Raw genomic sequence first — 24,261 nt, 5'->3', positions numbered from 1 at the left:
GGCCCACTTACGTTTAGTGCTAAAAAACTAAAGTGGACATGCCCTCTCTGTCAGTTGAACTTTGAAGGGATTTTTTTTTAAGTCTGCAGAAGAAAAGGTATCTTCTGAGCATAATATTGGAATATAGTGGTTTTATTAATTGTTCATATCATGAACCTTAAAATAATGGCATGAAGTTTGAGGTGCCGGGAATACTTTTCATGTTTTATGTGGAGTTATTCTAGTTTTCTTAACCCAACATTCCGTGGTGAGGCCATTAAATTCTGACACCTGTCCCTGGTCTTTCTCAGTCACACTGGTTCATCTACATGTCCTAGTCCTGGTAGCGTACCCCTCACCTGTCCTTTCCCCTCACAGTACTGCTCTTCCACTGCTTCCTGCTTCCTACTGCCGGACGTAGAATATCTTGGCCCATCTTAAGATTTGTTCCCAGTATCAGCCCATGGTTTCAGCATCAAAGCTGTCCTATAAAAGTACACTTATCCTAGTTTGCCTTCGTCTTTTACCTCCAGTTGGCACGGGCAGTTACCGCTCCAACTTTAGAAAATCACAAGTCCTAGAGAATGTTCCATTTGGAAACCAGTCCCTCTCCTAGAGGTCTTTTCTAGCGCTAACGACGCAGCCCTCCTATTACTTTACCGGCATATTCTAGAGAAATACTTGTTCTTGTAGACATTTTATGTTCTGCCACTTTTTGTGCCCACCCTCAATTCCACCTTTTAGTATGTTGGCATGGAACTTTGGTCAGTTCTGACGTTTTCAGAATAAAGAAATGTGGGCACTCCCACTTAGGCTTTACTCTTTTTTTTTTTTTTTTTTTTTTTTTTTTGGCCTGTCCTGGGCCTTGGACTCAGGGCCTGAGCACTGTCCCTGGCTTCTTTTTGCTCAAGGCTAGCACTTTGCCACTTGAGCCACAGCGCCACTTCTGGCCATTTTCTGTATATGTGGTGCTGGGGAATTGAACCCAGGGCCTCATGAATACGAGGCAGGCACTCTAGCCACTAGGCCATATCCCCAGCCCTAGGCTTTACTCTTGAGCGTCTTTTTTTTTTTGATATAAATTGTTTCTGGACCAGCTTGTCTAAGTCCTACCTCTTATTGGTTCAAATGAAATGTTATCTTCACTTCTTTGTATATTATGTATAAATTAAAAAATGAAAAATGTGTGAATAACATTGTATGAAATAAACCTGGTCTTGTGTTTTTCTCTAGATTAAGAAAATAAAAAAAGGGGCTGGAGATATAGCTTAGTGGCAAGAGTGCCTGCCTCGGATACACGAGGCCCTAGGTTCGATTTCCCAGCACCACATGTACAGAAAACGGCCAGAAGCGGCGCTGTGGCTCAAGTGGCAGAGTGCTAGCCTTGAGCGGGAAGAAGCCAGGGACAATGCTCAGGCCCTGAGTCCAAGGCCCAGGACTGGCCAAAAAAAAAAAAAAAAAAAAAAAAAAAAAGAAAGAAAAAGGACTTGTTGAAATCCATGTAAAACTGACTATGGTCTACCATCCCTTTTGAAAAGGCCCTGTCTCCAGTGTGATTAAAACTCTTCATTATTCTCTTATGGTTTCACTGAATTTTGTCTATGTCATTGGCAAAGCCAGGCTATTATATTGATTAGCTGCAATGTAGACTAGAAAAGAACCTACATTATTAATGGAACTGCACCAGAAGTTAGTGCCACATGTGAATATGGGTCACAGAACATGTGGGTGTTATATGTCCATAGACAAATTACTGCATCTCAGCATCTTTGTCCGACAAATAGAAGGGACAGAATAAATTAGCTGATGTGCCATCCCTGGGCCTTTAGAATAATTCCACCTAAGGTAAAACTGTACCATGAAGTAAAATGGACTCATACTGCTTGCTGCAATATTCTAGTATCTCACTGTAACAACCATATTAAATATAAATTTGACTACACTTAGAGATAAATGTTATTGTGTGCTAAATTATTTGGATATAAGAGAGTACAGGCATGCATCATATACAGAAAGGCTGAAGTAATCCTCCAGATGAAGAGATTCGGCCATTTCTTAGGCATTTCTTTATTCCCATGGAGATGACTTTGGTTATCAATGCAGTCATTTGTCTTCCTATCCCATACCCAACCCCATGTTCAGGAAACTTGAATTGTTGTCAAATTTGAAAATGCAATAGATGGGAAGTTTTTTGAATGAAAAATACAGGATTTTTCACCAATTATTTCATTTGATTTTAGTCATCTGAATGCACATGTGTACACGCACATGCACACACACACACACACACACACACACACACACACACACACACACCCTTCATGAACAAAGCAGTGTAGGACATAGAGGGTTTCTTACTCTGAGGAATGCATCCATGATTTATCTGCACACTGCTAAACCATGCAGTAACTCCGGAAAAATGGCTACTCCTGGATTAATTCTAAAATTTTGGGGGGATCTATTTTAGAAGTAGGATGAAAAAGTTCAGATTGTTGATGATTTGGTAGACTTTCTATGTTTGTAAATAACAAGGAAAAATAACCAGCAAGTTACCTATCATCTTTTGTGAACTTGTAAAATGTATTTTGTACTTTTGAAATGATAGATGTAAATAAAACTATGCTCATGAAGTTTCCTTAGCTGAGTAAAACACATATGGTGATTTATATTGGTTTATTTTATTTTATTTTTTTGGTGATTCTAGTGTTTGAAGTCAAGACCTTGTATGTCCTAAGCTGGCATACTACTACTTGAGCCATGCCACCAACCCTGCTTTTTGGAGATGTAATTTTGCAGATTTTTCTTCTTGGAGTTGGATCTCAGCGTCTTGAGATGCAGAGCACCTTGGTTTTAGTAGCCACTAGTGACAAGCTATGACTATAGTTCTAAAGACAAAGTAATTGCCAAATAAACTTGAAGTATTTTAGGTGGGAATAATAATCTTCTGTAGAACAATGTGATCTGCTAAAGTGAAAGTTGGATTTTCAAATGAAGCAGAATACTTGATCTGTGCCATTTTAAAATGGTTTTAGTAAATCTGTCAATACTATTTATTTCAAAGAAATGTACTAGAAAGAGAGAGGGAAATTTAAGTAAAATAAAGGTAATCTATGTGAATGTTGTATAGTAGTTTGGGATATATAATAAATATTGCAAATTTACCTCTCTTCACATATATATATATAACACACATTTTATATATATATATATATATAATTTTTTGCACTATCCCATATCTTTTGTAGTCAAGGCTAGCACTCTACCACTTGAGCTATAGCTCTGCTTCTGAGATTTTTTTTGGGGGGGGTATTTAGTAGGAGATCAGAATTTCATACTTTCCTGCTGGGCCTGGCTTTGAGCCACAATCCTTGCATCACAGCCTTTAGAGTTGCTAAGATTACAGATGTGAGCCACCTGCTCCAGGCTTTTGCTCTCTATTCTTCATACATTGCTTTTAAAGATCTAAGATGTTAAACCTTAGCAATAGTATGACCACTACTACTATTATATTCCCCTCAGCAAAGTATATTTTAACATTTAACTGTTTTAGATGAGGGTGAAATAGATGGCCAATTCACTTAGGGGAATGCAGTATATTATTTTGAGTGTTTCAGGCAAAACAGTTTGAGTTCCCCACGGAAGCCATGACTTTTGGAAGTAAAGACCAGCTACAGGGTGCTGTCTTTTCGCACCTGATTGATGACCAAACTGGGTCCTCCAAATTGGAAACAAGAAGTAATGAAACTCATCGCAGAGAAAAGATCCAGAAATATCACCAAAAGTGTAAGAGTCATTTCAAAACAAGTCTAGCCTCCCATTGTCCTGACGGCAAATAAAGTCACATTGTCAAGACTCCTACCCCATAAATAATCCATGTACTACATATGCTGTATCCCAGGTGTTTGCTGTCTGTTCTAGGATATTTCTCCTTTCCCCAATATGTATTATTTTTTGTACTCTACAATAAGGAAAACTTTCTTCATCCATTAAATCACATTTTCTTGGAAGTCCAGATCTCTGATTGACTCTACACTGGCATTCCATCAGAGGAATAGCATGCTAGTATTTCAAGGGTCAGATCATACAGTTGGGATTTCTGCAAGTATCTGCTTTCAGTTTTGTAAGTTGCAAAACCAAACTTCCTCCTCAAGCTGTATTGCTGTGTTTCCTTCCCTTACATTCATAGCCAGGCCCATTCAGTGGGTTTCTCAATAAGTTGCACAAATATACTCACACACATATGAACATATGCACACATATACACATGTACATGTATGTACATATATATTTTACTATCCCAAATTTTTTTTTGTTTTGTTTTTGGCCAGTCCTGGGCCTCGGACTCAGGGCCTGAGCACTGTCCCTGGCTTCTTCTCGCTCAAGGCTAGCACTCTGCCACTTGAGCCACAGCGCCACTTCTGGCCGTTTTCTGTATATGTGGAGCTGGGGAATCGAACCCAGGGCCTCATGTATACAAGGCAAGCACTCTTGCCACTAGGCCATATCCCCAGCCCCAACTATCCCAAAATTTGAAAGATCAAATCATACACTTTACTCAGACAGTATGACTACCATTTTATCTTCAAAATAAGTGCACTTCTAGAGTTGCAAGGACCTAATACTTTCTTAAAGAAAAAGACACCCTTGTTTATTCTCTTCAGCTCATGATCTCCATTAAACAGAAAAGTAATGAATTCCTATGTGATTTTCCCCTCCAAACTTTTATATTGTGGTAAATTACACATAACAAATTTATCCCTTCAACCATTTTCAGTGAATGTTTCAGTGATATTAAATGCATTCCTAGGGCAAAGAAAGGACTAAGTGCAAAATAGGTGGAAATTAAAGAATTCCCATCATTAATTCTCATCATTACCGGAGATTATCACAACCAACCACTACCTACTTTAAATGGGAATTCAGCTTTTGAATGAAGGACTTCTCTGCCAGGTAGTTTTTCCTAAATTGTTTTATTGTTCTTTAAAAGGTGATGTACAGAGAATTTACATTTATATAAATCAGATAATGAGCACATTCTTTTTGGGCAATATCCCCCTTCCCTGGCTCCCTCTTTGTTTTCCCCTCCTGTCCCCAGCCACAGCTTTGTAGTTCATTTGCAACATAGGTCTAATGAGTACCAATGCTGCATGTGTTTACCCTCTGTCCCTCCTCTTCTGCATCCCCCTTGCCTTCTAGAAGACAGATAAATGAATAAACAAGAAAATAAGACGAGAAAGCAACAATAACAACAAAGGAGGAAAAACCTCATTTCTATTTCATGGAGCTCTTTTCTAACCTTTTTTGTTGTTTTGTTTTTTAGTATGGTTGAATTAATGAGGCTTCTGTGAGCCCTTCATCCAGGAAATGTCACATTCTATATGTTTCTATCATTGTCCATGTACTTAGTCTCAATTCATAAACGGAAACAGAGACCAGATTGCCTTTGTCAATTAACTGGGCAAAGAATGGATTATAACATGTAGTATTCTTTCTACAGACGATGACTTGGCTTTTAAGTCTGCATTACTAACTGGGATTAAAAGTCTCAGAGATTCAACTTCTTCTTAGATGGACATACTTCATAGGATATATAAATATATACATATATACACATATATGCATATGTGTGTGTGTGTGTAATTCTTTGTCATTGCCACCTGTCTTTAGAAGGAATTTGAATAAGATAGTGACAAAAACTGAGCTCAACAGATAAATGATAAGTAATTATAGGCTATTCTTCCTTATGACTCTTTTGTGGTATATTTTTCATGATAAGTTATTGTCTAATAAAAATGTTTTAACAGTGAAAAGCAAGTCTTCAAGTAAATCTTATATATGCCGATAAGGAAATGTTAGAGGAGGTTTCAGTACCTTGTGAAGAGGACTGGTCATCAGTCACGACTATATATGCTTGATTGTGATATGTATATTAAGATTAGTAATTGTGATGGGTATTCAGCTCAGTGGTACAGCAGTTGCCTATCACGTAAAGGCATTGGTTTTGATCTCTAGCCCTGAAAAAGGGCAAAGAAAAAGAGGAACAAATACTTCTAATAATACTAGCACTACATATTTATCAAATACCAAGTTAAGGATAATTCACGCTGAAAACAGTTTGCATTATAAGCATAGCCAACAAAACCCTGAAAATGTGGAGAGCTGATAGACAAAATTAGTAATAGCTCTGTTAAAATGAATGCTGTTTTGTTAATATCATTAGTATGGTATATTGCTTTTGTAATTCAAAATTGAAAATTACTACCACTGTCAACCATCAAAAGATAGAACACATCTTCTGAAAAACTAATCACAATTGTGTAAATCTATGCATGCTATGAGGGTATTTACCACAATTTTTTGTATTAATAAAAATTTAGGATATCTTATATGTCTAACAAAACATGACTAGTTTGACAAATTAAAGCATACATAATAAAAGAAATACTATGTATATTATAATAGCTGATTTTCAAAGAGTATTTAATTTTATTAGGAAAATATCCAGTAGGATGAAAAAGCAGATACATAAATGTATAATACATCATTACGTGCATACGTGGGTGGTGAGAAATTACAGAAAATATGTAACATACCAAAGTGTTAGCAGAAGTTGTTACTGGACCATTGATATGATATTGCTATTTATTCACTTATTTAGAGTCTTTTACCAAATGGGTTTTAGCCCCTTTTAAAGTAACAATACATTCTGAAGTGCTTGCACAATTTAATAATGTATTTCTGACATTCAGACTGTATCACTTCCATCCCTCTGGCCCATAATGCCTTTATCATTTTTGAGAGAGGGGCGGGGGAGATTCTGTGAAAAGCCATTATTTTTGTTGTACTTTTAGTAATTCAAGAGAATGGATGTCAGTCATTAAGAAACAGCCCCACTAAGTCACTGTAGAAAATACTTGAGTTATTTCCTAAATGATTCTTACACATTCATGTGTCTGTTTCTACCCCTTCACCTGTCACCACACAGAGTTCATTGTCTTGGAAATTCCTTCCAATAACTTCTCTGTATTCAAAGCTTTGTTTCACAGTCAGAGAGAACTCACCCCATAGAAATCTTTGACTAGGAAGAGTCTCTGTCCACCCACAGAAGTGGTAGCAAAGGCAAGAAACAATACGTAATGCCTCAGCTTTATTGTAGTGAAGTTGCTAATGGAGGGTACTGATGGCTCACACTTGTAACCCTAGCCACTTAGGAGGCCAAGATATGAGGAAGAAAGTTCAAAGCCAGCCTGAGAAGGAAGGTCCATGAGACTCTTATCTCCAATTAAGTACTAAGAAACCAGAAGTATAGCTGTGACAAAAGTGGTAGAGTACTAACTTTGAGGGGGGGGGGGGGAAGCTCAGGAACAGCACCTAGGCCCTGAGATTAAGCCCCAGGACTGACACAAAAAGAAAAAAAAATTAGAAAGCATCTAAAAGAAAGAATGTACCATGTGAGCCTTACTTCATCTTAGGTGGAAAGAAATGATTGAGATCCTAGCTACCATGGTATCAAGGAAATATATACTGTATTCAACACATTTGAGGAGATGATGCCATTTTATTTTGGTTATGAGAGGGAGGAGAGACAGAGACAGAGATAGAGAGAGGAAGGGAGAAAGAAAGGCAGGAGAATTGGATTATGTGTCAGAATTTTTCTCCAAAAATTGTTACTGTGTTCTTATAGTTCTAAGATTGCAAAGCTCTTAAGTAGAAAGAAGGTAGCAAAAATAAAGCGGAAAATGGCAGTGTAAGAAACAACTTCTGCTCTTAATAAATATTACCACTGACATTCAGTTAAATGGTCATAACCATGTCATAATTATATATTTTGGTTCATTTTTAGAAATAAAATGTAACAAAATAACATATGGAATGTGATGAGGGCTTTCAACAGTTTATAAATTTAAAATATGTAGTTGTCATGAACTTCTGCACTAGTATTTGAGTCATGTTATTCCCTTAATTTGTACAAATGTAAGGAGCAGAGAAAGCACTTACTATGGGGGATTAATAAAGAGATTAGGGGAAAGGAATATTGAGGTGTCTTATGGAAGATGTAATATCTAAACAGATTTTCACATCCTGAAATTACTTTCACATTATCCAGAGTTCTATGTTTGTGTCGATAATAGTTTTAGGAGACCTCGTTTCTTTAGGAGTTCCATGTAAAATCGTATTTTATATCTAAACCCAAATGGGTTCTGCAGTTCTGGTTCTTCATAGATAGTAATGGTTTAACTTAGCTTTCTGTTACCATTAAGAAGAGAGAGTTGCTGAGGAATTAACTGGAAGCCTTTGTGGATTTACTTATTTATTTTATACCTATTTGTTGAATTCTGTTCGAACCAGGGCAAGGCATTGATGCTCAGGAATCAACAAGACAGATACAAATCAAGCCAAGAAGTTCTTCCCCTTCCCCAAATTTCCATTTATCAATTCCTAAAGTTGATCTTAAACACAGCAAGTCAGGGGAAATGTCCAAGTTTGAATGGAAATACATGTTTTCCTTGAAGCTCCCAACTAAATGATTCCTAAGGATTGAATTCCCAACTCAGTACCCAACATCTAACTCTTAACAGTGTGAAAGAGGAATACAAACCAGAGAACAAGGCACTGTTAGGTTGTGCATTACATTAGAAAATGGATGCATGGGCAGCTTGATTTTTCATTTTTAAATATATATGAGTGCAGCAAATATGCAGCTGCCTATATTCATTTTTCCTTTGACTCTAGCAGCAGATAGCTCAGCATGTGGAAACACTAGAACAAAAACACACTGTACGTATTTGCCTTCAAAGACCCTCTTCAGCTCTCTTAGTTCTTGATATGGGAAAAAGAGTAAAGCATTATGTAATAACATACACTAAGGTTTATTAGCACACAATAAAACACAGGCTGGCATAGAATCATATGTAGGTAGGTAGACTGGAGAAATACCACAATGTAAACTATTTTCCTTAAAGCAATGACTTTGAAACACTATGCATTTATATATAATTATCTATAATTATCTATAACACATAAGTTTATCTTTATGTGTATAAAATTACAAAACATTATTCCAGCAGCTACATATTGATTAAAATAGCCGATAGTTGTGAAAATTATTTTATATCATAATGAGTGTCAAGTAAGTTACATTAGTTGTAACACCCATTAAAGATTCAGACAATTTTGAAAGCTGTGAAAAGCAAGAAAATATCAATTGCATAAGCAGTGGATAATGAAACTATCTGGTGAGCTAGGCTCAATGGAGTCATAAAACTTCAGGTAAGTTTGAGAGGTGTTTAGGATATCATGCATCTATCTAGGCTTAGACAGGATTAATGATCCAGCTAAGACCTGCAAAGGTTCTGTCCACTAAACATCTGTCAGGTACTTCTACAATGAATTAGTGTTTATTGGGATAGAGATGCTTTCATGTATGAGTCTGTGGGCTTATGGGCTTGGAAATATACTAACTTTCCTAAACTCTGTATATGACTACTCTCAGTAGTGCCAGCAGATAGGTGTACATTGCTTTAGGGCTTTGGGCTAAATGTCTCGTGAAAAATCTCTTGTTGACAGACTCTATTTTTCTCTCTCTTTCCTGTCACTGTTTATTCTTCACTCAGCGTATCATCATATCCTTTCCTCCATGGGGCCTCTTTGCTTGGAGTTACAAACTCAAATCAACAGTGATCAACACATTGAATATTTTATTTCTTCCATTAAGTTTCTCAGAGCCTCCTGTCTTCCACATAGGACAAAAAGAACATGTGCCCTTTGCTTCTTTAAGCCTGACTTACTTTACTTAACATAGTTTTTCCTTCAGGTTCATCCATTTCCGTTCAAATGACATCACATTATTCTTTCTGATGAATGAGTAAAATTTTCTTGATTCATTTGTCTGCTGTAGGGCATTTAGGTTGTTTCTCTATGTTGGCTGTGGTCAATAGTGCATCGATGAACTTCTTATGCCAGCATGGATTCATATATCATTATACCTAATATTCATTTTTCAGGGTATGGGTTCGATTCAATTCACAGTATTTCAATTAATGTGGTTAATTCTGTTTCCTACCAATAGCTTTCATTAATTTTAGTTCCTTTCAATACAATTTAAATTAAATCATTTTATTAGTAACCCTTTTTTCATAGTTTCTGATCACCTCCAAGTTTATTCAATCTATAGGCTTAAAATTGATATTGTATACTCAATATCAAAGGAGATTTTCCCTTTAATTGAGTGGATGTAAGTGTTGGGGTTTTTTCTTTCCCCTCCCGGCTCGGACTCTTTCTTCTCTCTTCCTGCCCTCTGTAACGTCCTCTCCCCCAACTCCCGACCAGCAGGTAAATTAGAGTGAGATGTGGGGGTTCGGTCCGGCCTGGCGTGCGTGTGACCTACGTGGTAATGTGGCCGCTATCCTTCTCTGGGAGCTAGTGTACATAGACCACGGAGTAGGCTTCTGAGAGCGAACTAACTTTATTGAGAGAAGGACAAGGGGAGATGATTCCGAAGGAAGGGGGTTGGCCAGGATTCCGATAGGCCAAGAGCTGTCACCTGACCCCCAAGGGCTAATGTCACTTGAGCCCACCGAACCCGGGCGGGGTTGGTGGGCGCCTGGCTGGCTGGCAGGTTGGAGGGCTGTTGGCCCAACCGGTTTCTCTGGATTCCAATCTAGAGGGGGTAGCAGGGCCGCATTCCCCAGGGCTGGGGGAGGTGCATCAAGCCCCTTCCATCAAGGCGAGAAAGATGGACCCCAACATGTAAGAATGTGTCTGTCTCATTTAAATCAATGTGTCACTACCTTGCACAATTCCTATAAAAAGTACTTCTGTAATTAACATATTGCTAGTTTTTGTTTGCTAAATTGCTAGAAGAATAGTAATCCTGCAAAGCTTGATGTTTTAGTATCATTCTGCCAAATTGCAGAAGCTGTTACAAATGCCTGTTTTTGGACTTCTCCATCCCCCAAACTTGCTAAATTTTCACATGTATGGAACAGCAATGAGTTACTGTGAAGAGAAAAGAGTTGTGGAGGCAGACTGCCTGGCTTTGAGTCTTGCCTTTATCCATTTTTGACAATGTTGCTATGTTTGGGCAAATCTCACAGTGAATATTGTTTGTAGTATTTAAACAGATAGATAAGTATGTGACCTAGTGAGGGATTCTGAATTTTATCTGGTATCATGACCACAGTTCATTGTTACAAATATCAGCAGATATTAATTAGGCCAGATACTCATGGCTCACGTCTATAATCTTTCTTACTCAGGAGAATGAGATCTGAAGAACATGGTTCAAAGCCAGCCCAGGCAGGAAAGATTATGAGACTTGTATGCAATTAACCAGCTAAAAGCTGAATGTAGAGCTATGACTCAAGTGGTAGAACACAAAACTTGAGCACAAAAGCTTAGAAAAAGCAACAGGCTCTGAGTTTAAGCCCAAGGACTAGTATTCAAAATCTGTAGATATTAAGCATCAACCATGTGACAGATTCCTTTTCTGTAGTATTTATCATTCTATCACTTATTTCACAGAAACATGATAAACTAGGAAATTCACAGTGCTATTGGTTTTGCTAGTAAGTATAAACTCAGATCACTTGACAGAGTCTCTAATCTTATTCAGTGAGAGATATCCAACTGAACAAGACTCATTTAAATACAAGGATTCACCCTTATTTTACTGCCTTCCACCACTGGGATCTTCTTATAACAGACATTTATTATTTTTTATTATTATTGTGTCAGAAATGTATTATTACAACAGTTGTTCTTGGGCAAGGTGGATGTGCACGTGTGTAAGCATTTATGTACATAGGTAGACGTAAATGTCTCTTATGTATTATGGTATTATTTTTCTTTTACTCTACTAAGGAAGCAAAAGTTTGGGGAACAAATATCAGATTTCTATGTAATTCTCATTATTGAGACTACTAATACTAGAAGTTTCCAAACAAGCTTTACATTAAAAAATATCAGTAAGAAAGTCCTAGTTTCACATGTAAATTATGGAAATTTTTATATGGAAAAAAATATTAGTTAAAAAAAACAAGCAAGCCAGGTGCGGTGGCTCATGCCTGTAAGCCTAGCTTTTTGGGATTCTAAGATCAGAAGGACCATGGTTTGAGTCTAGTATGGAAAAAAACTGTTTACAAAACCCTATTTCAGTTAATAAAAGAAGCTCGTGTATTTCTCTAATCTCAGTGACATGAAGATGTGTGAAGCTCAAAGGGAAAAAGAATATTCTACCAAGTGTGTCTGGAGCAGTGATCTCAAGAATTTAATTAGAATTAGGCCTTTAAAAAGTAGGTTTTAGATCCAAGAAAGCACAGTACAAATAACAAATCTAAGTCAAGGCAGAGAATAGTAAATAGATTATGGAAGCAATTACTGGGTACTAAATGGAAATGAGGATGAAAATAGAACAAAAAGAGAATCAAGTGAGAAAAGCTATGGTGGTGACCTTTAAATAATTCTTAGGGTCCAGTGTTTTTTTAAAAATACTTTTTATCAGACAGGAATATGTTGTTATGTCATACCCTGGAATCTTAAATTTAGAATCCATGTTACAATAAGTAAATCAAGTCCATTTCCTTCATCTCTATCAGCTTTAATTGATACACAGATAAAATATGACACTCAGAGTAACAATTTGAGGAAGGTTTGCGTAGTAGAGGTGGGACATGGATAGGTAATTACATAGGTTTGTTTTTGTTGTTGTTTATTTGGGGATAGTACTGAAGTTTGTACTCAGATCCTGATGATCCCACTTTGCTTTTTCTCAAAAGGCTGGTGCTGTGCCACTTTAGCCGCACCTCTACTTCTGACCTTTTGCTTGTTAATTTGAGATAAGAATCTCAAGGACTTTCCTGTTCAGGATGGATAAAAATGATGTCAGATCTTATCCTCTTATCCTCCTGAATAGCTAGGATTACAGGAGTGAGCCCCCAGTGCCTGCCAGGCAGGTTTCTGTCGTTGTTAAGAACAGTCAATGAGGTAGGAATTGTTCTCTTCCTTTAAAGAATCTGCTTGTCAGATTCTCCTCATGAAATGCCAAGAACCAGTGGCAGGGGGAAAGAGGCTTAAATAAGTCCCGCTCACAGGTGTGTGCTCTGATGACTAGAAATAGTCTGATAGCTCTTTGTCTTGCATGGGTCAGGTGGGGTCTTATTCCACTTAGCCCTGTTGGCATCTGAAGGGTGGTCCTGTCTCCTGCACTTCCTTTCTCCCTAACTTCCAAGACCATTATAAAATGGCTGCAGGGGAGAATGGCTCAAGGTAAGCTTCAATCTATCTATCTATCTATCTATCTATCTATCTATCTATCTATCTATCTATCTATCTCTCTATCTATCTCTCTATCTATCTATCTATCTATCTATCTATCTATCTATCTATCTATCTATAATAGATACAAAATAGAGGCTGGGGTGCTGCTTCTCTTTCATTTTGCTTTTCGTTAATTTGTGGGTCCATGAAGGGACTCATTGCTTTTCACCATCAACAAATCGAACATTTGTTACAACTCTCTGTTGTTTCTTATTAAATATCATCTCAATAGATTTTTTTTTATTTTAAACTGGTATTAATTTATGAAAACCATTAGTGTAAGGTCAAACACCAGTGACTCATGCCTGCAATTCATGTCTATGCAGAAGCTCAGATTAGGTGGAAAGAGACACAAGGCCAGCCAAGGCATAAAATTCACTAGTCTCCATTTACAAAACAACCTGCAAAAAGCAGACTTGGAATCATGGCTCAAATGGTATTTTGACAAATTCCCTGAATTCAAACCCCAGTACTGGGGGAAACACACACACCCCCGCCCGCCCCCCCACACACACCAGAGCAGGAAGCATTTAAAAATTCTTATTCAAAATGGAAATTCCCAGTGTAAATTTTTGAAAGACAAATTGTAAATAAGTAGATAGCTCTCTCAATTTCTCTCCAATTAGATCTCTGTGATCTGTGAAATTTTAGTCTAATATTCCATGGTTTTCCCTGATGTGATATACACCACTACTAAAACAGGAAGTCTTCAAGACTAAACAGACTTCAAGACATGGATGCTTCTCAGTAGAACTGGACTTTGTGTCATCTAAAAGCATCAAGGCTGTGCTTCCAGAATTGTGAAAAATACCTTTTATCTCAATTTCAATATGATACTGGAAATAAAATGTTCATATGGCTATGGAGAAGGACTGAGAGAAGGGGTGATGCCAAGGTAGGGATGGAATAAGTTTATAAATAAAGTCTGTAGTGCAGATCTCATTATCAAGCTACTCAGAGTTTAACGTATCACACCACTGGACTAGGGGATCTGCCCTGCATGATACTAAACACAGCCATAGAAGAATAAAGGGAACTATTCTGAAGGGGGTTAAAAGGAAGAAGGATTCCAGATTGAGAGAGAACTATGCAGAAAGAGTAATTTAACATCGCCATGGAAGAATTAACTATCATGGATTCACTTCTTATCCCCCTACTACATATGCCAGCAATAATATCTTGAGTATGATTAATTTTTACACCTCTGCTGAGATCCACTAATCCTCTACTATACTGGTATTTTCAAGTTAGGTTTCTTAGCAGGGAAAAAAAAAGATTTTGGCTCAGTCGCTAAATTCATACCATTTTACATTATGAAGAGTGTAAATTATTCAACTGTCTTTAGCGCACCTGTCAGAAGAATGAAAAAGACTTGAAATTTACATGTGAATAAAAGAGCAAGGGCAATAGGAAGGAAGACAAGGTCATGACCTCTTCATTCTCTGGGCACAGGAGAGCTGCATAGAGCCAGTAGCTCCCATTACAAGGCAAAAATGAATCCCTTATTGATCTCTAATCTTTCCTGAGCATCCTTTGAAAAAAAATGATACTTATTCACAGAGGAGATACCAATCACTTCAGAGCTCTAATGATTGTTTCAGATGAAAAATGAGGCTGGAGTTAAATTATATTGAGCTGCACAGCAATACACTTGTTTTATGTTTTCCTCTTTCTCAGCCACACTGAATTATGTTATTTAAAACCCTATTACCTCTCATTTTTACATAAAACCTATGACATCTTATTATATAAAGCAGTTCCATGTGGTAGAAACATGATTTCTGTATCTGTTGTCTATAACTTTTCCCTAAGAAGTTACATATTTTTAAAAAGAGAATAGTTTTGTTATTAATATACTTCTTTGCACGCATCCTCCAGGATATGTCATAAGATGATGCTGAGTATCTGGTGGGATAAATCTCAGTGTATGTTTAATGAGTGATTGAAAAATCCTGCTCATACTCAGGAAAAACAGGCATTCTTGCATTCATTCTATTGGCTTCATTGAGTCCAATTGTATGAGTCCAGTTGTATAGATTCTTCATTGTGAGCCAACTCAAACCCCTTCTGAAAAAAGACAGCTAATAAATGACAAATTAATGAAAATTATCATGCTTTCTGGAATCAGACTCCTCCAGAATATCAAATGTTTTATGTTTCCAATCATCTCTGTAATCCCTAGAACTAGTAATAATTGAGCATTTGCACTTAACATTTGCTTACTAACCTGGCAGAGATTAAAAATAAACTTTCAGTCAGCCATTAATGCCAACTGTCTCATCTGACTGTAAGTTTCCTTTGGTTCCCATTTAACTTTTGAATTTCTGGAAAAAAAATAAAAAATGAAAACTTTGAGTATAATATAAACATATTTTTAATTTTTGAGTGAGAAATTGAAACTTACTGCAATTTACATTAGACTATGTTCAGTTTTCTTACTAGTTAATTCATCAAAATGTAGATATGTTTTCAAAACACTGACTAATTTTTAAATTCACATTAAGTCTGCAGAGACATTTAATCCATATGCCTCTTACTGTAACTCATCATTTTGTAGGCGAGAACAGGTCTAAGTTCAGGACTATTTTTTGACTAAGACACTTTGAGTGTTTTTAATTAACATTTAAAACTCTTTTTTAAGGCAGGAAGTTATGTTTGACAAAGTTAAGGCCAAACACCAAAAGGTTAGTGTTTTGTCTAGAACTCAGCATGTATGAATCTTAAATGAATTTTAAACTTGGCTAAAATAAGCTGTCTCAACCTTTGAGAAAATTGATAGAGAACAAAAGGTTTGCTTGTGAGCCAGTAGTGGTGTCTCATGCCTGTGATCCTAATTGCTCAGGAGGCTGAGATCTGAAGATCATGGTTCAAAGCCAGCCTAGTTCAAAGTCAATGAGACACTTTTCTCCAACTGGTCATCAAAAAGGTAGAAGTAGAGCTGTTGCTCAAGTGACACATTGCTAGCCTTGAGCATAAAACCTCAGGGAAAGCACCCAGGCACAGAGTTCAAGACCAAGGACTGGCACACACACACACACACACACACACACACACACACACACACACACACACACACAAAATAAGTCTGCTCATGAGTCAATAATTTATTGCATCCAGAGACCAAGCAAAGCCAAACAAGAAGACAGTGATTTGCTTAAAAGATATAAATTTTTATGCTAATGATTGACCATGGAAACCTGAATATTTCCTTAATGTTGCTGAAGAATTTTGTAATCCTAGCCCAAGATGTTGTTTCTTTTTTCAATTAGAATTAAATTTAGTATGTGTCTTTGAAGTTGTTTAGCTTAAACAAGTTAGACAATAGTCAAATTCTGTGTCTGTGCAATTGTGTGTGTGTGAGACAGAGGAAAAAAGACAGAAAGAAAGAGAACAAGAGAACAAGAACAGAGGAACATATTAAAAGTGAAGATAGGCCTTCTTTAGTTATGGGCAATATTAGGCATTATTGTTGAAATTTGGTCTGATCATATCCTGAAAAAACGTGAAATATTAAGGTCTGGAAGTGAATTAAGGTTGCTCGTCATAAGGAGTAAAAGCAAACAGTGAGGAGCTATGAGGAGCCAAAGATAAGTATTAGGATACAAAGAGAATCTAGAAGAGATTCACAACTTTAAAAAAAAATGTATCTGTAAGTAGTTGACATAGTAGTTGCCATTTCACTCAGCAGTTTATTAACACTGCATCTGGATCAGTGCCACCCTTTCAACCTTCTCATGGAGATTCAGGACTTTGACAGGCAGAAATATACTGAAGACTTTGATAGCCAGCTCCTAGGCTGTCTGTCCTCTTTGATTCCTGTTTCCATGTGCTTGAGTAGTACACTCAGAGTCAAAGTTAGCCTGGTGGCAAGAAATATCTGACAGTAGTGATGCAAATGTGTAACTTCCCGAGGCTGTGTCACGACAAGCCTCATAGCTGCCACCATGTTCTCTTGAGTTGTCCTTTCTGGAGGAACATTAGCTTCCATGACATGGGAATACTCAAAGAACTCCAGGTAGATGGAAATTAAAGTGCTGATCATAAGTAGCTGAGCCTCCCAGTGAGCCATCATAGATATAAAAACTCATATCCACAACAATCTTCAGTGCACTGTACTCCTGGCAACATTTGACTGTCACCTCAGGCAGGATCTCAAAAGAACCCACCAACTGAAATCCAGAAATCCTTATCACAGCAGCCATGAGAGGTAACCAATTTTCACTCTCGTTTATAAGACATCAAGCAGCAGGTGGTGTGTTATACAACTAGATATAAATGAAACTGCAAAATGGATTGCTTCATGAGTAAATATACTAATTGTTTCAAACATAAAATATAAATCCTCAGGTGCTTTGAAGTCTTAATGGAGAAAAGATGGATATGGTCTAGACTTAGGTAATTTACATTTGAATAAAGTTTGAGACTTTTAGGAAAAAAATAGTGCTGGTGTTTGAACCATCACCTTATTCTTTCTAGACAGGTGCTCTACTACTGGAGACATCTTCCAGTCCTCCTTTCTAAAAATACTTTGAACAGTATTTTTAAAGCTAACAGATGAGCAACATGGTAGTTATAAGTAAAAGTCTTCAGCTGACTTTTATAAAGAAAGCATTAAGGAACTGAAATGGGCATTAGGTGGGAGGTTATTTGGATAGGAAAAATGCTCAGAGATTTGAATTCTCCCAGTTGATCTATGCTGCTAGATATTTTTTAAATAAGGTCTTAAGATTTTGCTTAGGGAAGCTTAGAAAGTTGTCCTATTTTATGCCCTCTGTGTAGCTGGGATGATGGATAGAAGCCACCATATAAATTAGATGAGAGGACATCTTGATAATTATTTGTCTGAGTGAGCCTGGAATTTGGTACCTCCTGATCTCTACCTCAGGAGTAGCTGCTATTATTAAAAGAATGAGCCACTATGCCCTGTGAAGTCAAGTATTTCTTGATGATTGTTTATAAAGATCTATTCTTGAGTGATAAGTAGCAATATTGATGCATATTTTAAGTATATTTGTTCACTGAAGAACGTTGAGGTGAATAACTTGTGCAAACACATGGAAAAGGAATTCTGGTAGAGAAATTCGACAACTTCCATAGAATTTAATATCTTCAAGATATTGGTGTAAATTCAGAAGGTTGTGAGGTGAGGGCAGGATAATAAACAAGACAAATGGAATGTAATTGACGCAAGCAGTGGCAGCTGTTCAAGACAATGATGTTCTCAGTTCTATGCATCATTCCAATCAGGAAAATGATTTTCCTCACCTATATCTTCAGCTCTGCATTCCAGAGTCAATGTTAAGTAGAAAGTTTAGTCATTTTTTTTCTTATTTAAGGAACTCTAATTGTGCTGAAGTATATTCAGATACAATTTGAAAAAACGTAATAATGTAGGTAACATTCAGAAAAGAACACATTAATTTTGGATTTGTAATTTGCTGCAATTCAAACAGTCCTATTACTTTAATACTGAATATTCAGTTTGAATTTTGCAATTTTTTTTCTAAAAGTGTTGAGTGTCAACTCAAATTCGGTAATTTGCATTTTTTAAAAAATATATTTCTCATCAGTGTAAAGTACTATTTGTCACCTGGCAGGTAATAATTTCCTATCCAAATTCTTAGTTCTGGTGAATATTTCTCTCTTCAAAGAATATATTAAATCAAAAGAACACAACATTTTATGCTAATGCAATCTTTGTAAAGGCTGAGATAAAATCTCAAGTACTGATAATTATGAAAACCTTGCACATGGATTCTAGAAATATTAGTTTCTCTTAATCCTTGGGTTGCTGTTCTGTAAAACAACAACCAAAGATTTTATATGTTTAGAAAATGAATTCCAAAATCCTAAAAAGGAATTTCCCCCACCACATCCACAGAAAAGAACTACAAACTATGTTCCATAATAGGTATTTACAAGTTTCATTAGTTTATGTCACAAATATTATTGATCTTTGGAACTAATTTTAATTTTCAAGCTCCAAACGTTGTGTACATTGAATCAACAATACATTCCGTGTCTTTGTTCAAAGTGTAATTTTTTTTGCAACTATATAGTTTGAAGCATTTACTCACAGATGAAGATTCTAAGAACAATAAATATCCTTTCAGCTATTTGTTGGTATAGGTTAAATACCTAGGAGAATGAGTTTAAAATATAAGAATATGTTGTTGTTGTTTATGGTTCCAGAAGTTTCAGCCTATGGTTGGATAACTGCTGCTTCTGGGCTATGGGAGAGACATATCATTGTGGCAGTAGGAGCACCTGGTAGAGTAGCCTAGTTACTTCCTCACTGCCAGAATAGAGAGCGAGATAAGAACTGGCTAGAGGCCAGATACACTTCAAAGTACCTTCCACTAATCCACTTCAAGTTCCACCTCCCAAAGTCTCCACTTCCTTCCAAAATGACGCCACCATCTTTTAAAAGGGCGCCACCCGCTAGAGACCAAGCTCTCAACACCTACCTAAACCTGTAAGAGACACTGTGTATCCGAACAGTAAGATTGAATTAAAGGTGTACAAGAATAATGAAAGAGAAAAACAAACTAACAACAAAAAAATCAAGTAACTAAATAAAAGGAACATTTTTTCCTGGACTATGATATTGAGAATTTATTCAGAAGGCAAAAGAAATCTCTGGGAATATTTTTACTCTGCTCTTCAATAGACTTCAGAAAGACTTCAACAAAAGCTAGCTTATGGTTTTAAAGCAATCCTCTTCAGTTGTGTTTGCTGTGCTGATGTTGTCTTAACTCTACATTTTTGAAAGAGAAATTCAATATTGTCATCCTCACCAAGGTGGCTGACGTGTCAACCTTTGAGAGCAAAATCCTTAATTAAGGCTCAGATCGGCCACGGGGAAGCAGCAGTCGTTCCCATATTGATCTGATAAACTGCTTAGGAGAGTGAAATGCCATTGTCTCTTGTTTATTTTCCTTACACAGTCAGAAGTTGATTTTCCACAGTTTGGGCTTCAGCAAAATAAACCAATGATGTTCTGCCCGGTACATTGACTACCCAGTCAACCTCCATTCACTCTTTATTTTTGAGAGTTGAATAAGGCAATAGCCACCTATCAAACGACTTTCCGATTCAGCATCTTTTCTTTGGTCAAGGTCTCTTGAGACCTTGGTAGGAGAACACCTGGCATGAAAGCGCTCTTGAAGACAAAATAGGAGACAGACAATCAACGTCCTGATACCAGGACTTGAAGAAGGATGCCACATTGAAGAAATTGACCTATGTGAAAAAAAAAGAATTTTCTCTATTTTCATATGCCTCCTTTTATTTTATTATATAGCAAATATTAAACTACACCACAAACCTTTTGCATTTGTAAAGAAGTCAGGAAAATGTTCTACTTTTTACACAACTAACTAATCCTCATGCTTCTAACCACATTGCAAGTAGTTTGAATTGAAGACTTTTTTCCCCTGCATGATTGTAGGAGTCCACTGCCTTGTATTAATTTGTCAATATTAACAAAAATTGAGGAATGGAACTGGGTGTTCAGGACACACACTTCTAATCCCACTTACTCAAAAAGTATGAGAAACCAGGTCTTGATACAAAGCCAGCGCTGGAAGTCACATGCATGAGACTCTAGAAAAATTCTGGAAATATAGATGTGGCTCAAGTGGTAGAGAGCTTGAAAGAAAATGCCAGTCGAGAGCAGCGAGGCCTTGAGTTCAAGCTTCAATACAACTATCCCCCAACCCCCTGCCAATGAACGGTTATTCATATTCATATAATTAGTGTTTATCATTATATACCATTCTCAATTACTGTTTAACATTCACAATTAGTGTTTATCATTGATTTCAGCTTCATAAACAGAAATGAGACCAACATATAATTCAGCTATTAAGGAAGATCCTGGGGAGACTGCCCGATCTTGGTTCCTACCCACTACCTATCCTATACCCTTCCAGCCTTCTGTCATTCTCACAGTGTCTGAATCTGGCCTGGACTCACAGAGGATGAATATTTTATAAGTCTTGCTCAATAGGTCTTGTTTTTTTTTTTTTTTTCGGCCAGTTCTGGGCCTTGGACTCAGGGCCTGAGCACTGTCCCTGACTTCCTTTTGCTCAAGGCTAGCACTCTGCCACTTGAGCCACAGCGCCACTGCTGGCCGTTTTCTGTATATGTGTGCTGGGGAATCGAACCCAGGGCCTCATGTATACGAGGCAAGCTCTCTTGCCACTAGGCCATATCCCCAGCCCCTGCTCAATAGGTCTTGACTTCTTATTCCAATGTCCATCAATCATTGGTTCAGGAGCCTAAACACTTTTGATTCTTCAGGTGTTGGCTCCAGTAACCCAAGAGGACTACCCTGAAAACTTGGGTCAGAAAAATTTTCATAGAGCTGGGAAATGTATACAAACAATAATGAGTTGGCTAAATTTCAAGGAATGGATTATCCCAGTGCTAAAGCCCTTAGAATGATTGTTTGAGTTTTCCTTTTCCCTTCATTAGATTTTAGCTTCTCTACCTCTGCTCAGTTCTGTGATTTTCCCCAAAAATTTCCTGAAGATAGAGCATGCCTCAATGTCTGTTTCTGAGGAATAAAATGGAGGAATATCTGTGGCTCATGGGTCACAGGAAGTAAAGTATGGAATGAGAAATTTTTACCAGGTTCAAACACATACTTACATTTTAACCATGCTATACTTTAATGTTTAGTGCAGTTAGTGTTATACAATCATCACTGTTCCACTTTTTTCATGTATTGTTAATTACCACAGGTAGAAACCTTCCTCTTTCCCTCTGTCTCTAATAACAATGTACTCACTAGACATCCTTTTGGTATTCTCAGACGGAGGCCATGGGTAGGCAAAAAGAAGTTCTACTGGTGCTGACAATCGTAGGCCCTTGAATGCTCAAAGCTTTGGAGATGTACTGACTTACAGCTTCAAGCTCTGAGAGAAATACTTATTGCTTCCAGGCTTGAGAAATCAGAGACTTATGATTCTAGGTACTCAGCTTGGAGCCTCAAGGCTTTAATCACCCATAGGTTGGAGCCTCACATCTTTAATCACCTGTTGCCCAATCACTGGAGTACTATTGCAGTTCTTGGCTTCCAGCAGTTAGTGAGCAGTGGCAGCAGAGAGCAGTAGGCAACACAGAGAGCACCCTCTAATGATGTGTTACAGCTCTAGTAGACACTCAGCCCTACAGCGTCACAGTGACACAGATCGCAGGCTTAGCATGTCTAAGCCCCCAGCCCTTGACCAGAGTTTACATTAATGTTCTCTACCCTGGGATTGCTTTCCTTGTTGTTGTTTTTTTGCCAGTCCTGGGGCTTGGACTCAGGGCCCGAGCACTGTCCCTGGCTTCTTTTTGCTCTGCCACTTGAGCCACAGTGCCACTTCTGGCCATTTTCTGTATATGTAGTGCTGGGGAATTGAACTCAGGGGTCCATGTATACAAGGCAAGCACTCTTGCCACTAAGCCATATTCCAAGCCTCTTACTTGCTTCTTAAGGTTTGTTTGCAGAACCCTTCCATCAAGCCAGTCACAGATTCTGCTCTTCTCTGACTCATCACAGCCTCTGATCCTTCTTTATCCTGGCTTCTCTGCCTTCTTCCCTTCTCTCAGCATCCCTCCTGGTCTCTGTCACTCCTGCTCCCCTTCATTCTTGCCGTGGAACTCTCCAGAATGCTCTGTGACCTCCCATCATGCCTGTCACTAAACTCATTGCGGGTTTAGTGATGGCTGCTCCCACCTCCTCTTCCAACACTGCTGTCAAGTGCACCTGCTCTGCCAACAACAAAGATCAAAAGTATCTGGCACTGAAGGGAAGCCTGGTATTGGTCCTAATGTTGCAACATCTTGAATACCCTGGACAGCCCAGAAGGGTTTCTCCTGTCTAGCTCCCAGTCAGATGGACAGCTTCTCTAAAGTACCAGAAAGGATGTTTATACAATCGTGGCAGTTCTTTGTGCACATGAAGGACTGTTTTCCTATGGCTCATCTACGGGATCTGTTCCAGTGCATTTTAAGATTGGGGACTTCAAAGAAGTCTTTCCTAAATTTGAAGTAATATGTCTAAGAAATAAACTCAGGGCCAGACCAGGAAAGTAAAAGCAAACTAAAGAAGTCACTGGCTTAGGACCCCACGTCATAGACTACTGCTACTTGAGTTCCTGGCACTCAGCCTAAACCACTGGACTAGAATTTATGGAAGTTGATGGAGAAGAAAAAAAGCTAAGCCATATTGACAGGGGTAGGCAACTACACCATACTACAGTCCCACTCAGCAAATTCTGTCAGCTACTTGAGTGTACTAGAATCCTCTCAGGGTAAAAGCTCTGAACTTGGTGTCTCATCATCTATTTTTATGGTAGAGATATAAACACAGACATATCTACATTTTAGAATATCAAGGATTGAATGATCAGAAAGAGTACACCTTGGGTATTGTATATATGTTTATATGAATCAGGGGAGGAAAGGGGAATATCTAAATGGTGGGACAAAGGGTAAAAGACAATCCAATACAACAGCAATACTTACAAGACAATATGTTATAAACTAACTCATGGGAGGTGGGGTGGAGTGAAGGTAGGAGAAAAAATGAGGGATCAGGTAACAAGTTTGACAAAAATATACTCATAGCCTCATGTATGTAACTGTAATTCCTTGTATATCACCTTGACAAAAATTTGAAAAATACACAGATAGAAAAGAGTCCACAGGAATAGATGGACTTATTACACTAGGAATTCATTCATTACAAAGGGAACACTACACAAGCAAGTGGTCAAAACAAACTGGTAGTATGAATAGAGATAGGAGAAGTTTGATTCTGACCACAAGTTGTTATTAGGATGAAAGAAAATATTCTTATAATTGCTTATAGTTACTGGGAACTGGTGAGTTCAAAGATGTTTCCAATAGGGTGTGCCTAAGCAATGTACACACGTGCTCACACACATAAACACACACACACACACACACACA

The 24,261-nt window shown here is 37.6% G+C and overlaps 1 long non-coding RNA gene across 1 annotated transcript; it reads right to left on the bottom strand.

Annotated features, from left to right (window-relative positions):
• Positions 1-1,080: 1,080 nt before the first annotated feature.
• LOC125357968 lies at positions 1,081-24,261 on the bottom strand. The gene is made up of 4 exons (XR_007212247.1): positions 24,233-24,261; positions 11,665-11,673; positions 7,296-7,310; positions 1,081-1,190 (listed from the first exon to the last, which is right to left on the bottom strand). It is a non-coding gene; the product is annotated as an uncharacterized LOC125357968 (long non-coding RNA).

This window comes from Perognathus longimembris, chromosome 10 (genome assembly GCF_023159225.1).
Source record: "Perognathus longimembris pacificus isolate PPM17 chromosome 10, ASM2315922v1, whole genome shotgun sequence".
Classification (NCBI taxonomy): domain Eukaryota; kingdom Metazoa; phylum Chordata; class Mammalia; order Rodentia; family Heteromyidae; genus Perognathus; species Perognathus longimembris.
The sequence above is the reverse complement of the archived record's forward strand: the minus strand, read 5'-3'. Positions and strand labels throughout refer to the sequence as shown.